Consider the following 12,676-nt stretch of genomic DNA (forward strand, 5'->3'; position numbering starts at 1 on the left):
ACCCCAAGGTCCAGCTCTACCAGGCCTCCTAGGTTGCTTCCGAAGCCGTGGTCTGTCACCGTCCTTGTCTGGAATGTTCTTGCAAAGTGCCATGGCTAAGCCTCAGTCCCCCCCCTGGGGGCTCAGCCTTGTGACCTCCCCCTGCCCCAAGCTGGCCAATCAGAATCTGTCCTGGGAATTGCAAACGTTGATGGAGTCTGGCTTGCAGGTGTCTGGAGCAGAGCTGTCCAAGGGCCAGGCCGCATGAACAGCTGCCCGCCGCCTCCCCCCCCACCCCCGGGACTGGATTCTCAGTCTTCCTTCTGTTCTGGGGTCTGTCTTGTAAAGCGCCCCCTTTTCCTTAATAATCATGTAAAGTTATGGAGACCTTATTAGGTACTTTGCTAAGGACTTCATGAATAACATTTTGTTTCAAAAACTCCCATTATGTCTGTATCACAGATGAGGAAATTGAGTTTCAGGTCTGCATGGTTCCGTTAAGCAGACACAGTCTGTGTTTTAATGCTGAAGCCACACAGCCCCCTGAGTAATTTTAATCCCGTTGTTGTCCGTTTCTACGACTCCTGCCGTCAAGACTAGGTTCATACCACCTCTGCGATGTCCTTCTTGACTGGGTCGCGCTGTTTGGATGGTTCCCTCTAGGTCCCCGAGGACTGGTTCATCTTTATCACACGCAGCGTTGGTTAACTCCTCTCTTCTCGGAAAGTCTATCACTTCATCAGCAGCAGAGCCCCGGGTTACGGCTGCCCATCGCTGGGAGCTAAGCAGGGGGTCAACGAACGCTTGTTGGATGGATGGACGACTCCTTCTCACCGGGCGCGGATGGGCAGGAGGGAAAGAGAAAGGAAAGAGCAGGTGAGGACAGCCCAGGCCACCATCCGCATGCTTCTGTATACGCCGGAGCAGGTACGTGGGCTGAGGAACGAGAGTTGTTTTGAGAGCTAAATTCTAATAAGATCAAATAACTGGATTTGAATCATTTCATTAAATTAATTCAGGAAATATACGTTGGTGATCTTAACAAGTCTCAGTAGGTACTGGGACGCAGGAAGGCCAGGATGGGGAGGGTCTCTGGACCCCGGGGATCTCTGATCTGCATGTTTCGGTGTAGGTCAGTGTCAAAGGGGGTCTGGCAGAGCCCCTGGAGTGGAGGAGAGCAGAGGAAGGAGTGGCTCGTTCTGACGGGAGCCCCCGGAGTCTCCCCTGAGAAGTGGCATCAAGAAGAGGTCAAGTTCAAGGGCAAAGGGGCTGAAGACCTCACCGACAGAGGGGCTAGGAGGATGCATGGAGAGGGGTCACGTGTGCTGGGGAAGGTAAGGGGGGAGGGTAGGTGAGAGTGGCTGTACTTGGAAAGTCTGACTTTGCTAAGGGGACGTCACAGAAGATTTTATCAGTTTCTCTACCTATTCATGCTGTTTTTATGCAGAAGGAAGGAAGTACTGCTCTCTTCAAGGCTGGCTGCAATTTGTGCTGATGCCTTTCAAACTGTGGCTCTAGGTTACCAGGATCCTTTTAAAGGGCAGGTTCCTAAACTTCTCCTACAGAAAGCGTAGTTCACCAGGCCTGGGGCAGAACCCAGGGATCTGCATTTTTAGCAAGCCTCACACGTGATTCTGATGCAATGGGTTCTTCCAACCCGATTTGTAAACCATTTCCTAGAGTCTCTGTGATGAGGACCCACACCTGTGAAGGAAGCTTTTGGTTATTTGATCAGATCGTGGTTGTGAGGAGAGTCTAGCGCTGGGAGGAGGAGGTCACGGAGGGTTAACTCTGTTTCAGAGAAAGAACACGAGGTGCCCCCCTGGGGCCCGGAGGTCTTTCTGCTATAAATAACCAGGAGCTTCCAGGCAAATCCTGGAAATGGGGGCTTGAGCTGGGGATGGCGGTGGCGGCGGGAGAAGCTCTGTGGGGAAGCAGCTGGCCTTGCAGCAGGGTGACAGCCTGGGACCTCCACCAGGGTTTCTGCTACTTTTGCTGGTTAAAAGTTTTGACAGGAGGCACGCTGGGTATTATTTCCGGTTCTGTGCAGTAATTTCCCTCTTTTATGCCCCAACCTGCAGTAAAAGTCTGTTCCACAAGACAGCACTGGGTTAGGAATATTCTGGGGAATTAAAGACCTGGATCCACATTTACCTTTAGGGCAGAGGGTAAAGATGCAGCTGAGATGGCATATTGTTTCCTGGAGCTGCGGTTGCAAAGAATCCAAAACTGGGTGGCTTAATACAACAGAAACTTATTCGCTTGTGGTTCTGGAGACTAGAAGTCTAAAATCAAGGTGTCAGCAGAGCCGTGATCTTTCTGAAACCTGTCGGAAGATCCTGCCTTGCCTCTTCCAGCTTCTGGTGTGTCATCTGTGGCTGACAACAGCATCACTTCAATCTTTGCCTCTGTCATCACGTGGCATTGCCCCTATATGTCTGTGTCCAAATTTCCCTCTTCTTATAAAGACACCCATCATACTGGACTGAGGCCCATCCTGATGACCTCATCTTAAGTTGAATTATCTGCAAAAACCCTATTTCCAAGTCAGGTCACATTTACAGGTACTGGAGGTGAGGAGGGGAACATATCTTTTGGGGGGACATGGTTCAGCCCACAACACATGGTCAGATATGAGAGTGGGTCCCCTTCTGTCACGCACCCTCTCTTGGAATTTTCAGCAATATTTTGGAGGGGGACTGAATTATTGGAAGAGATATTAGCAATTTGTGGGACTGAAGTTTACGTTATTTTATCAGGCTATTACAAGACCAGGTGACCCCAGATGAGCTGGGGCTCCACTCTGGTCACATATGTGTCATGAGTGGTTAGTGCTCAGAGCTGTTTGTCAAATGCATTAGCGAACGTCACTTGTACTGCAGCCAACTCCGCCTCACCATCACAGGATCCGAGTCTGGCTTGTGTTGGGCCAAGCTGAGTTCTCCATGCGGAGAGATACTTAACAAATGCTTTCAATGTTCAGACATTTAAATGAAATATCTGTGGGACTCTTAGGTTTTCAGACACAAGGATTGCTATGCAAAGTCAGAGACTTGTTACTTTATTAAAGGTTGGAAAAGTAAGAAGAGACTTGGTTACATAGAGTCCCCTTGGCTGGCAGTTGCAGTGCTTTGGACACGGGTCACATTCTGATGTCTGTTTTTGATCATAAACACCTGGTCCTGGAAGCATCTGCTGTTTGTGTCATTTTTAGAGACCGGGATGGCAAATTTAAAATTCAAATTCTCCTGAACAGCAGAGAGGACGTAGCTATAAAAGTGTTTCAGACCACAGTATTTTAAATGAAGGTTAATTTTCTGATAAAATAGGAAATGAAGGAAAAATTATCTCCCCGCACGCAAGCATGGTTTAGAATACTATAGCTCAATTAGACGTTCTAATTGTGCAAACAATCAGCTTGGTGTCTTCTTAAACTTCTCCTTTTCAAATTAGGAAGCTTTTCTGTACTGAGATTAGCAGGGGTATTAAGGGTACAACAGATAAAAGATCCATCTGAGCTAGAAGGAAAATTATGACTAGAGAGGGTTCAAAGCTAAATGAGAACTTCCTAAAATCCCATGGTGCATCCAGTGTTATTAAAAATTGTCCAGCATAGAGATTAACTGCTAGACTCAGAGGAAAGAAAAGTTATTACTCTTTGCCTTTTTACCCTGAGATATTGAAGACTTCTCACTCGATGGAATTTTGCTTTGCGTGTACGGAAACATACATCAAGCTTGTTAATCAGACCTACACAATGTCTTAACTGCAAAATAGTTTTTAGTGATACAGAATGTTTACTGGTTATGGGCAGGGTTTCGGGGAAAGGGAAGCAGAAACCACTGGAATTTTCTAACTTTTCCTGCAAATCAAATGTGATACCATAATTTTATAAGTACATCCTTTTTCTGATTCATTCTCAAATCTTTTTTTTTTTTTTTTTTTTTTTTCCTGTACACTGTTGTGGCCCCTCCCATTACAGAGCACAGGCTCCGGACACGCAGGCTCAGTGGCCATGGCTCACGGGCCCAGCCGCTCCGCGGCATGTGGGATCTTCCCGGACCGGGACACGAACCCATGTCCCCTGCATCGGCAGGCGGACTCTCAACCACTGCGCCACCAGGGAAACCCTCAAATCTTTTTATTCAGCTCTCACTGGGCTGTATCCAGAACAAAGATATGTGCAGTCACTTTGTGCTGAGTCTTTTCTATTTCCAGTACTGATGGTAAAGGCACAGGTGTGCTAACACACACTTTATGGCACTTAGTGGAGTTTGTTCACCGAGCGAAGGAATGAACCCTCATCCTGATAAGATGTTTGGTATCGGTCATGGCTGTCTCCCTTCTCATTCCTGTTCTCAGTGCACGGTTCTTCCCAGTACCTGTGCTGGGACCGTGGCAATGACCGCTAACTGTCCGCCCCGCGTCTGAGATCCCCTCCGCTCCCCCGTCTTCCCGCGAGAGCTGAGCCCGGCGCAGAGCTCAGCTTGTGCCCTGCCGCCCTGATGGTCAGCTGAGCATCATTGCCCTGCCTTCCTGTGGGGCTCTCTTGAACTTTCTCCTGGGTATCTTCCCAGGCTTTGTGCAGCTCAGAGGTTGCATCTTCCAGGAAGCTTTCCCCGACCTCAGGCTCCCTTGATACGCACTTTGCACAAGGTGCTGTCGCCTGTCCCTTGTCTGTCTCCTCCTGAATCATAAGGTCTAAGGGCAGCATCTGGGTCGTGTGCCCCCTGATATTCTGGCCTGTAGTGCAGTACCTGACATGTACTGGGTGCTCGATCAACGCTTGTTTGCTCCTCATGTGAGAGATAATTGAATATATTGGGGTTCCCGGGGAGACACAGGCTCTTCTTTGAAGATGAGATGCACTTTCATTGAAAACCTAAAAAGATGTGACTCTACAGGTCCGGGGCGGAAGGGGCCGTGCTGAGGTTGCCTGGCACAAAGGTCCCTCACACTCTGATTCCCAGGTTGCGATAGCGTTGTGCCTGTTTGAGGGGAAGAAGAAATCTTAGGTGGATCAGTGGCCAGTAGCTTGGCAGATTCTGTCACCTAAATTTAGTCCAATGCAATGAATTACTGAAAGTGATCATGGATGAGATATCATTTTATCTCAGTAAAAGGAACTAAGAAACACTGTCCTGGATCCCTTATCCATTAGTATATTGTTTTCTGAAGGGGATCCAGTTACTTGCGATGTCTAGTGAAGGACTTTAGGATAATGGTCAAGAGAAGAAATCTGTAGCCATACAGCCTGCATATCAACCTCTTCACATTTATTAGTTGGAAAATCTAGGAAAAGGGCTAATTTCTGTGTGTCTCAGTTTTCTCACGTGTAAAATGGGATTAAAACAGCTTCATGTAGTTGTAGTGAAGCTAAAATGAGATAATATATGTGAACAGTTACCACAGTGCTGAGTGCAGAATACAGGCTTCATCGATAACTTATTTAAAACAGAGAAATGAGGTTGGAAGGATTAAACCCCTGATGTGATCCCTTAGCTAGGGAAGAGTGACTTAGCCAGCTAATCACTTAGCTAGGGAGGATTTTGAATCCCAATTTGTTTGTCTTACAAAAAAATAGGATTTTTCCTGCTCTACTGGACCTTTCCTCTAGAAACCCACTGTTACACATACCATTGACATCAATGTTTTGGGCCTTTTGGCCTCCTGTAGTTTGCTGCAATGATTTTAGGGATGTCGCCATCCACAGAGGACTGTTCATATGTTGTCTTGTCTGTTACCTGACACCAGAGACATTTTCATGGAAATCCAAACGATATGTCGTTGTTTCTAAATTTTTAGTTTTCAAAAAACATTCCTGGACCTCGCTGCTAAATCCCATAAATTCAATTGAAATCTGTCGCATTTATAATGGGGTTGTTAAAAAGCTGTAAGTGTTATGAATTTATGACTCAGTGCTCACATTCAGCTGTTCCCTGCTTCTGCTTCTAGGTCTTTCTATGCCGTGTGGGATCAAATTTATATTTGTGGGTAAGATCATTATAAATCTTTAATGCAACACAAGTGCAATTTTAAATGTTTGCAAGCGTGGAGAACTAGACCCATGAGATATCTGCTATATTTTATGGATTATGGCTCTTGTATAACCAGCACAAACAAACAAACAAACAAAAATCTCTCACACCCAAACCTAAACACTGAACTTTGTAACCAGCATCTAGCCTTCACCTAAGAGGGGCTGCCTTATGATGAAGCTAAACTTTGACTCCATGGGTGTTGTTTTAAGATCCTCTTCTTTTTCACATTCAAAGAAATAACTCTCATTGATGACCATCCTTCCAAGTGTCCCTTAAAGACTTCTGAGTTCAGTGAGAAAAGAACAGTTTCTCTGCATTAGAATTGTTTGCCCCTTTTTGTACTAATCAGTAGGAAAAGCAAGGCCAGCACAGAGAAGCTGGTGGCCCTTTCTTCATTATCTTTTGGAATCTTGACCCTGAACTTGTGTGTCACAGAGGTCAAAGTGTTAAAGAAAATGATAGTATCTGGAGAAGCCTTAAAAAAAAGTATTATGAAAATGAAAGTGTATGTCTGGGAGACCTTCAAGATGGTGGAGGAGTGGAGCCTGAACCAAGATGGTGGAGTAGAAGGACGTGCTCTCACTCCCTCTTGTGAGAACACCAGAATCACAACTAGCTGCTGGACAATCATCGACAGGAAGACACTGGAACTCACCAAAAAAGATACCCCACGTCCAAAGACAAAGGAGAAGCCACAGTGAGTCGGTAGGAGGGGTGCAATCACAGCAAAATCAAATCCCATAACTGGTGGGTGGGTGGCTCAAAGACTGGAGAACACTTATACCACAGAAGTCCACCCACTGGAGTGAAGGTTCTGAGCCCCATGTCAGGCTTCCCAACCTGGGGGTCCAGCAACGGGAGGAGGAATCCCCAGAGAATCGGACTTTGAAGCCTAGTGGGATTTGATTGCAGGACTGGGGGAAACAGAGACTCCACTCTTCGAGGGCACACACAAAGTACTGTAAGCATCAAGACCCAGGGGAAGGAGCAGTGAAACCAGGGGAAGGAGCAGTGAAACCAGGGGAGACTGAACCAGACCTACCTGCTAGTGTTGGAGGGTCTCCTGCAGAGGCGGGGAGTGGCTGTGGCTCACCAAGGGGACAAGGACACTAGCAGCAGAAGTTCTGGGAAGTACTCCTTGGCTTGAGCCGTCCCAGAGTCCGCCATTAGCCCCACCAAACAGCCCAGGTAGGCTCCAATGTTGGGTTGCCTCAGGCCAAACAACCAACAGGGAGGGAACCCATCAGCCCCACCCATCAGCAATCAAGTGGATTAAAGTTTTACTGAGCTCTGCCCACAAGGGCAACAGTCAGCTCTACCCACCATCAGTCCCTCCCATCAAGCTTCTTAGATACTACTGTACATAGAGAATCCTAAAGATGCTATCAGAAAACTGCTAGAGCTAATCAATGAATTTGGTAAAGTAGCAGGATACAAAGTTAATGCACAGATATCTCTTGCATTCCTATACACTAGTGATGAAAAAACTGAAAGAGAAATTAAGGAAACACTCTCATTTACCATTGCAACAAAAAGAATAAAGTACATAGGAATAAACCTACCTAAGGAGACAAAAGACCTATATGCACAAAACTATAAAACACTGATGATAGAAATTAAAGATGATACAAACAGATGGAGAGATATATTATGTTCTTGGATTGGAAGAATCAATATTGTGAAAATGACTATACTACCCAAAGCAATCTACAGATTCAGTGCAATTCCTATCAAACTGCCAATTGCATTTTTTACAGAATTAGAACAAAAAATCTTAAAATTTGTATGGAGACACAAAAGAACCCGAATAGCCAAAGCAGTCTTGAGGGAAAAAAACGGAGCTGGAGGAATCAGACTCCCTGACTTCAGGCTATACTACAAAGCTACAGTAATCAAGACAATATGGTACTGGCACAAAAACAGAAACATAAATCAATGGAACAAGATAGAAAGCCCAGAGGTAAACCTGTGCACCTATGGTCAACTAATGTATGACAAAGGAGGCAAGGATATACAATGGAGAAAAGACAGCCTCTTCAATAAGTGGTGCTGGGAAAACTGGACAGGTACATGTAAAATTATGAAATGAGACCACTCCCTAACACCATACACAAAAGTAAACTCAAAATGGATTAAATACCTAAATGTAAGACCAGACCTATAAAACTCTTAGAGGAAAACATAGGCAGAACACTCCATGACATAAATCACAGGAAGATCCTTTTTGACCCACCTCCTAGAGAAATGGAAATAAAAACAAAGATAAACAAATGGGACCTAATGAAACTTAAAAGCTTTTGCATAGCAAAGGAAACCAAAACAAGGTGAAAAGACAACCCTCAGAATAGGAGAAAATATTTGCAAATGAAGCAACTGACAAAGGATTAATCTCCAAAATATACAAGCAGCTCATGCAGCTCAATATCAAAAAAACAAACAACCCAATCCAAAAACGGGCAGAAGACCTAAATAGACATTTCTCCAAAGAAGATATACAGATTGCCAAGAAACACATGAAAGGATTCTGAACATCACTAATCATCAGAGAAATGCAAATCAAAACTACAATGAGGTATCACCTCACACGGGTCAGAATGGCCATCATCAAAAAATCTATGAGCAATAAATGCTGGAGAGGGTGTGGAGAAAAGGCAACCCTTTTGCACTGTTGGTGGGAATGTAAATTGATACAGCCATTATGGAGAACAGTATGGAGGTTCCTTCAAAAACTAAAATTAGAACTACCATAAGACCCAGCAATTCCACTACTGGGCATATACCCTGAGAAAACCATAATTCAAAAAGAGTCATTTAGCACAATATTCATTGCAGCTCTATTTACAGTAGCCAGGACAAGGAAGCAACCTAAGTGTCTGACGACAGATAAATGGATAAAGAAGATGTGTCACATATATACAATGGAATATTACTCAGCCATGAAAAGAAACGAAACTGAGTTATTTGTAGCAAGGTGGATGGATGTAGAGTCTTTCATACAGAATGAAGTAAGTCAGAAAGAGAAAAACAAATACCGTATGCTAGCACATATATATGGAATCTAAAAAAAAAAATTGTCTTGAAGGACCTAGGGACAGGACAGGAATAAAGAGTCAGACTTAGAGAATGGACTTGAGGACACGGGGAGGGGGAAGTGTAAGCAGGGACGAAGTGACAGAGTGGCCTGGACATATACACACTACCAAATGTAAAATCAATAGCTAGTGGGAAGCAGCTGCATAGCACAGGGAGATCAGCTCAGGGCTCTGTGACTACCTAGAGGGGTGGGATAGGGAGGGTGGGAGGGATACACAAGAGGGAAGAGATATGGGGACATATGTATATATATAACTGATTTACTTTGTTATACAGCAGAAACTAACACACTCTTGTAGAGCAATTATACTCCAATAAAGATGTTAAAAAAAAAAAAAGGGTGTATGTCTATCTTTTGTCAAGGGAACAGCTGGGGGCTAGGTGCCAACCACAACCAGGTGACTTCAGCTCTGTGGTGACCGGGTGAGGCCCCTCAGCAGTCCTGACAACAAACTGGGAATTAAACCCACTTGAATGATGTGACCAAATTAAAAGGGATAAGAGAATGTGATGAAGTATCATTAAAAGCAAATAATGATATTGATGTTAATATACTCAAACATTTTGTGCTGACTTTGGGCTTTGGAGCACTAGGCTCTCAATTTTGCTGTGTTGTCAGTAGGAAATGATTCTTAAATTAATCCAGGCGACAGAATCATCTGGAGGGACTTTAATTAAAAAAAATACACGTTCAGGACCCCATTTCAGATCTGAATCAGAGTTCTTGCAGCCACAGCACAGTTTCTCTGCTTTTACTGAGATCTGTGGATTGAATTTTGGGAACAAGAGCATAGTTTGAGAGTCACACTTTCTTTATAGCCTTTTGAAAATGGGTGTGAATGACTTTGGGCTTGTCTCTTTATAGGAATGAATACTAAGTAAGGTGTGATTTTAGGGATTCTAACCTCCCTTTTTTAAATAGAAAACTGAAGCTCAGAGAGGTTTACTACTTGCCTTAAGGTGGCACAGCTTGTTGGGGGCTGAATCAGGACCTGAACTCAAGCCTTCCAGGCTGCCCAGCCCAGGGATCTTTCACTAGACCTGTGATTCCCTCTCTAAGCTCTGGAGCACCCCAGGGTGCTAAAGTGAACTCACATGGGCCCTGTAGGGTGTTTACAATTTTCAGTTTTCTAGGGAAACACAACGTTGCTCTGTATCTATCAGACAGTGTATGAACTAGTAGCTTGAGAGACTTTGGGTCCCATGTTGGGCCATGCCACATTCCTTTAATGACATACCTTTGTAGAGCTGGGGTTTGGGAAACCCCAGAATAAAAACAATTATGGCATGAAAAGAATAAAATGGCATTATACGCTAAGAATAAAAACAACTATGGCATGAAAATCAGTAGGAAACAGGACTTGAGGGTGGGTCATATCCACTCTGAGTCCAAGGATTGAGAAGTTGTGCTGAGCCCAACAGGGGCCCACACCCACTAGTAAATGGCTCTTTGGGAATGAAAAACAAATGTTATTTTTCCTTTCAATTAGTGTATTATTGTTTTAAACAGCTACTAACTTCCCAGGACACGAACACTTATAACCTAATTACTTAATAAGTGGAACTATTAACTATTTCTTTTGGCACAGGGACACTGTGTCAAATTACTGAGACACTAAGGACACCATGAATAAGGAAAGTTAAAGAACTAGATCCCACTGTCTGCCTGTTATCACACAATGAATTTTGACTTGGACCATATTCCAAAGCTTTGGTTTCCTGAGTTTTGAAAAAAACTGTTATCTTCTCTTCTTTTGGTGTCATTGGTCTTGCCATTTACTTCAGACTCCTTGCTTTCAGAAGAATCTTTTTATGAAGGAGTTTCAAATGACGGTCATTTTTGTTTCAGCAGCAAAAGCATACGTTTCTCTTGCAATGAGGTTATATTCAGGGCTGTCTGTTGGAGGAGTAGGGTGCCGATGATAGGAACGGAACAGGGCAGTTCATCCATCCAAAATACCAACCCTACTGCATGTCGTTCTACCACCACAATCCCATTCCTTTGGGTTCTATAGACAGTATGGGTTTCTAGAAACCACCATGGAAATGCAGCTGTTTCTTGGCAGGCTTGTTTTGTTCAAACTTATTTGTTACTGAAGAGTCAGCGTGTGGTTACCTGATCCTGGAGGCGGAAGGCGTTGGGAGGATGAGGATGAGGACGGACGCACATGATGCTGACGGAGCCGCATCCTGGGCCCGGCTGGCTCTGCATAAAAAGCTGGGGGAACCAGCACCAAGGTCCTAGTGGAGGGAGAGCTGTGATTCTTGAGCTAGTTCAGATTTTGCCGGGATAATCCACTTCACTTTTTGGTCATTTTGTTAATTGGTAAAAACAACCCCTTCCACCTGCCTTAGTGTTTTACCTTTCTGGAAGCTTTTTTCTTCTTTGCTTTCTTTTCTCTTTCTTTCTTTCTTTCTTTCTTTCTTTCTTTCTTTCTTTCTTTCTTTCTTTCTTTCTTTCGTTCTTTCGTTCTTTCGTTCTTTCGTTCTTTCTTTCTTTCGTTCTTTCTTTCGTTCTTTCGTTCTTTCTTTCTTTCTTTCTTTTCTTTCTTTTCTTTCTTCTTTTTTTTCCTAATCTCATTTGGTTCTCCCTACGACCCTGGGAGGTAGGAAGTCAGAATTATGATTCCCAATTTTAACAGATGAGGAAGCTGACGCCCCAACAGGTGAGATGCCTTGAGCAGTAGAGGAAAGAAAGAATAGGAGCCAGGCTTCTGGCTCTTGGTTCAATGTGCTTTCCCTCTGCCATGTTTCCCAGGTTCCAGGGCATTTCGTGATGAGTGTCGTCAGTGCCACGAGGAACAGCGAAGAGGCCAGAGGACATCGTGGTGCGTCTCCTCTCGGGGTCATGGCCCCGTGCTGCAGGTGCCCTCAGGGTCCTTGGTTCAGTGCACATCTTACCCTGTGCCTTCTGCCTCTGCTACGGCCCCTGCTGCTTTTCACTCATCACCTACTGTGCTCCCAGCACTCAGGGTCTCCTTTTTAGGTTTCTTCAGTGCAACCTTGAAATGCGATCCCCAGCACAGAATTCAGCCCTCTGGGCCATTGTATTTCCCCAAACGTGAATTCAAACCCTTTCTGTGTGGTCTCCACCCATGACGTGTAAAAGTGATTTGCAGCCTGTTGTCTGCCTGAGAACTGCGGGGTCTTCTCCCAGTTCTGAAAGCCCTCTCCGCATTCGCACACCGTACAGGTGTGACACCTGGGCGGGGCAGGCTTGTTTTGTTGTAGGGGAGATGACTGCATTTCGGAAATGTTTTCACAACTGCAGGGCAGGGAGAACAATAAAGCCAATCCCACAGAGAGGAAGCATCCAGGGTGCTTCCAGGTCTCAAATGGAATGAATCATCTGCAAGGGCTGTGGTTAATGTTCAGTCTGACCGAGGCCCGCACAGCTGGGACACTCGGTACTTTTGATCTGGCCTTTCACGCTTGGGTGATGCCAGGAAATTACATTTAATGGACTGGAGGCTGCAGTATAGAAAATGAGAAGGGATTGCTATAAAAACGATAGACACCATTGCACCCCCCCTCCCCCTACACCTGTTGTTCCTCTGGGGTCC

The sequence above is a fragment of the Kogia breviceps genome, chromosome 11 (genome assembly GCF_026419965.1).
Source record: "Kogia breviceps isolate mKogBre1 chromosome 11, mKogBre1 haplotype 1, whole genome shotgun sequence".
In the NCBI taxonomy this organism is placed as follows: domain Eukaryota; kingdom Metazoa; phylum Chordata; class Mammalia; order Artiodactyla; family Physeteridae; genus Kogia; species Kogia breviceps.